Source organism: Zosterops lateralis (assembly GCF_965231275.1).
Source record: "Zosterops lateralis genome assembly, chromosome: 15".
NCBI lineage: Eukaryota > Metazoa > Chordata > Aves > Passeriformes > Zosteropidae > Zosterops > Zosterops lateralis.
The window spans coordinates 8,819,075-8,823,933 of record NC_139775.1 but is presented as its reverse complement, the minus strand read 5'-3'; positions in this window follow the sequence as shown (position 1 = coordinate 8,823,933).

The window sequence follows — 4,859 nt, the reverse complement described above, 5'->3', positions numbered from 1 at the left end:
GCTTCTAAATATAGAATTTGCCCAGTGTCTCAAAATTGTCTTTTCTTTGCCTTCTGCATTACACTTGTGACTGTGAGTCCCATGTTTTGAGGTTTATTTTGCTGTTGAAGTGTTAATTCCTAACAAAAACTATAGCTTGAAGTTCCTCAGTTGGCAGAGAAGTTGTACTCTTTGAGAAAACAGGGAAAAGTAAAGCATGAGATAACTTTCTAAAGCAAAACTAAATGCCAAGGAATCAGTATCTTTAATTCTTTATAGAAACCAATAATCAGATACACAGGCCCAAGCAGAAGGATGAATGTGGTCTCTGCAATGCCCAGAGCCAGGAGCATGAGGCAGGACAGACAGACAGGTGAGCACTGCCAGAGTGTTTGTACAGACACTGGGGGTGCAGGGGCTGTACCTGGCAGCTCTGCAGTGCTGCCAGCCTCTCCCCACAGCCCTGGGGACATTGCCCTGCTGCTGCCCCGAGCTCTGGAGCAGGACAGGAGCTCCTTTGGGCAGCAGCACTCAGGGCAGAAATGGATTTGGGTCAGCACTGCCTCTTGTTCTCTGCTGAGTGCAGTGCTCAGGTTGCACTTAACCTGCATTTACCCTGCAGATCTGAGGTTTGAGTTTATGCTCTTAAGGCTTCAGTGTTGGTTGGACTGGCCCTGTCCAGATTATTGAAAATGTCAGTTAAAGCTGCTTGGTGCATCTTTCATTAATTTATGTTAATGCAAAGAATAAATGCAGGATGGGACTAACACAATATGTTGACTTACTGGAAATCTTTCAAGACTCGATGTTTATTATTCTTTTATGCAGGCACGGTAGTGAACAAATGATTAATTCATTTGCTTGGTGAGCTAAATATGGGCAAATGGCTGAATTCTGTGGGTAATGAGAGAAAGGCCTCTGGATAAAGATAGCATTGCATGTTACTTATTTTTTCTGTCAAAACTAACAATGAATATTACATATATTGGCTGATTCATCAGTGATACACAAAACTCTATTGTTTAAGATTGAAATGGATCATTAATATTGAGTTTTACAATTTCTTTATAGATGCTTCAGCTTAATTTCTAAATTTTTTATTAGATGTCTGTCACACTCCAAGAACAAGTGTTTTTGATTAGCATGAACACCAGTGTTAAAGATACAGCAATTTAAAAAAGTGCTTTAAAAGCAAGAAAACAAATACTTTATATAGAGAGCTGAGTGCTTCCCTTCCCACTGAGGGCAGAATTTCAGGAGGAAACCTCTCAAATCTCCATTGCTTCTTTATGTGCTGATAAAGTGAGAGAGGGTCCCCACTTCCTGCCAGGTTACTTTTTACTCATCAGAACATGAACCTTGCCAGGTTCTCTAACCCACCAAAGAGAGAAAGAGGTGCAATTTAAGCCAACAGGCCATCCTCTGACACAGCACTTCAATGCTGTGGGGTTATCCCTATGTATTTTCCTTTGTATCTGAAAACATCCATACTGGGAAAATAGACAAATCTGTGGGCCTTCAGCATTGCCCATCTGAGACAGCAGTTGGATCCCTGCTGCTCATCTTCATGGGAATTTAATTCCTCAAACAGTGGAAGTACAATTGTAGAAGCAGCAATTCTAATAGATAATGAGTACCCCTGTGCTGAGGAAACGTGGACTAAGCAGTGAGGCTTTTGAAGGCTTTAGAAATCCTGCCAGAAATCTGAGTAACTGACTTGTCCAGGAAAGCTGAGGCTGAATGTGGAATTGAACCCTGAGATGACTGGTGTCTAATTTTCCTGCTATTCAGTATTCCTTGCTTTGTACAGCATCTGTATTTCTATTTTTGTCCACTCTGAAAGTAATTTAAATTGGGCTTCTTGCAAAGGTAAATGCAGTAAAATGAGTGATGTAGAAGAGGCCTGAAAGGCAGCAAATTTCCTGAGCTGAGCACAGCAGCATTGGCCCACATCATACCCAGTGGTGGGTTCACTTTATGTGTGGTAAGTCATGTTTTCCTTGCAGATAGATTAGTGGCTTTAGAAAATCTCTGAAACTCCAGTAAATCTATTTCTGGTGCATTAAGACTGATGCCAGAATTCTTAGTATTTTTTTATTTATTTTATTTTTTTTTCTTTGAAAAGAATATCAATGAGTTTAATCTCTGTCTTTCAATCATTTATTTAAACCTGGAAGGGGCCCCTATGTCCTTGTACAAATGAAGAACAGCTCAAGGCTGATTAGTATTCCCTGAGCCTTCATGGATTATTATTAGCAACTTTTCCCCCTTGAATGTTTACAGAGCTTTTGTGAGTTTTTTACATCAGTTAGCTTGTCCTTTCAATTTTCTATTATACCTTTTGTAATTGCTTTCTGTCTATATTTGATATGTTATTGCTTTACTCCAGTAACTTCCATTATCACTTTTAGCTTTGCTGTTGCTGGGATCAACCTGATTGCATTATTTACTCTGTTTGCTTTAAAAATCACTTCTTCCTTGTTCTCCCCCCTCCTCTCCCACCATCTTTCTGGGAATATTTGAGCTTAGCAACATAATGCTGTCTGAAGTCTTATTTGTTAGCTTCATAGCCTAAGACCATGATTGCTTGAAGCCAAATGATATGTTATCATAAAGCACTAAACACCCACAGACCATTATTGAATTTATCATAGCTACGAGCTCAATACACAGTGAAAGATAAACTTGTTTTTTACTGCCTGTGGAAGTCGGCAGGTTGATTCCTCCTTTAATTCTCATTTTTGTCAATACCAGAATAATTAAATCCCCATTACTAAGACCAATTTATTCACAGCTCTCTCACCACAGCCAGTCCAACTACTTTTTTTGAGCATGAGGTTGTGGTAAAACACAACAAATTCTCACTCCAAGCCTTCCTGCTTGTTCATGTGCTCCACTGCCTGCCAGAGGCTCTGCTCCTTGCAAAAGAGGGGATGGGAAGCTGCTCAGGCCCTCCTCTCCCCTTTTCTCAGTGTGATGTGGGACAGATGTGGACTGTTCCTCTTTGCAGACAAGCTCCAGAGTTCATTGAGTGTATAGGGGGTCTGGGTGTGTTGGTCCGTGCTCCACACACAGGCCTGAGAGAGTTTAACCAGCACCTGCCATTCCCAGCCCATCCAAACCTGCCATTCCTGTCACTGGAGGAGTGAAGCCCCTTCTTTGCAGGGAGAAAAAAATTACTGTGTTATAATAAACATGGAACGTGGATGCACATTTTCCCATGCACTTAAAACCAGAAATGGAGTTTCCCTTCTGTTGCACACTCCAGCTGAATGTGCTGTTATCCTTGGGGAGGCTTGGTGGGATTGCAGAGCACAAGCACAAGCAACTCTCTCTGTCTGGCATTAAGGATGGCAAGACCCACTTTAACTATGAAGTGCCGGCTCTGAAAAGAATCTGATTTGCATGTACATCACAAAACTCTAAATAAAAAACTCTAGGTACAAACAGAAGAGATTTATCCTGCACTTCATTAAACATGAATATTTGGTGAATTTAACTACTTAATCTACTACTTAAGAATTCTGAAGTATCAGCTTTATTTATCGTTTTAGGGAATGGGACATTTCTGGTTAAAAATTAATTACCAGGACATAGGGTATTTGTGAATTGTTACAATAACAATATATAACATTATAGGACGAAAATCTCTGCTTCTGTTCCTTGGCACCAGTTCTTCTTGCTGTGTCTTTAACATATGGAATAAATGACTTTTTCACAAATGAGCTGTTGCTTTTTCTCCATCCATTGCCACAGGGGCACTGGAACAGAGGCTACAAGAACACCCATTACCAGCCTGCAAAGCAGCATCCCTCCAGAAGACATACTGTGCCTCACAAAATGTTTGTGTAGGTGCAGGCTCAGATTTGGACTTGTGTACAAATATATTTTTAGTCTTTAGGTATGTTTTTGTCACTCTTTAGAGATGCAGACTGATCCGCTACTGCAGAAGGTGCAAAATACTGAAAAAGCTCAGCTTTTCAATATAAAAAAAATGGCCTACTCAATAACAAGGCTTCTTTGCTACAGTCTTCAGTAATTTAAATAAAGGCAGAAAGGAAGTTGTGTAAATCTGATAAAAGATGGGGGCACAGCCATATTTGGCTATTTAGCTTTTATTCCTCATTTTGCTATGCAAGGTTTCCTTTCTCCATCAAAATAATTAGCAAAAAAACTCCATCCATAAAGGCCTGCCTTGAGCTTAAAGCTAGGTCAATGAGCCTATGTTCCTTCTGGTAGTGAATGCTATCTGTGATTATTGCATTCATTAATTTTTATATAGGAAATAATACCTCTGCCTGGATCTATAGCAACATACAGATTTCTGTTCCAAATCAAACTTCCTTTGTATCGTGGATGAGAGGGAAGCCCAGAGCTGGTTCAGCATCAAATCAAGTTAAAGAATTCAATTCCATAGAAATAACCAACAGCAGTGCTTATTGTGTTATGCAATTAAATATTACAATCCTGAAGAACCTTTCTGATCTCCCTTGGTTCGTGTACTTTTTAAAAAAGCAGTTTAAGCCACTGTCTCTTAAGTATCCAAACTCTGGCTCTAGTTCTGGTGGATATAACCCAGATCTGCCTTTAGAATCATTCTTTACCCAACAAAACCAAGTAAAATCTCATTCCTTGTGTCTTATTGATCTTATTTGCTATAATATTTTCTTCAGTCATTAGAATAAATGTTAGTGTGTGGCTGACATCCAGAATGTGGTTTCACACACACTTCTAGCCTCAAATATCCCTCACATCTACTTTCTCCACAGCCTTAAGGGATGAAACAATCTGAGCTTCCAAACTTGCATCACCACTTTTCAGAAAAAGATCTTGACAAGAGCAAGGAACTTTTTAATCTGTTTATCAAGGACATACTAGAA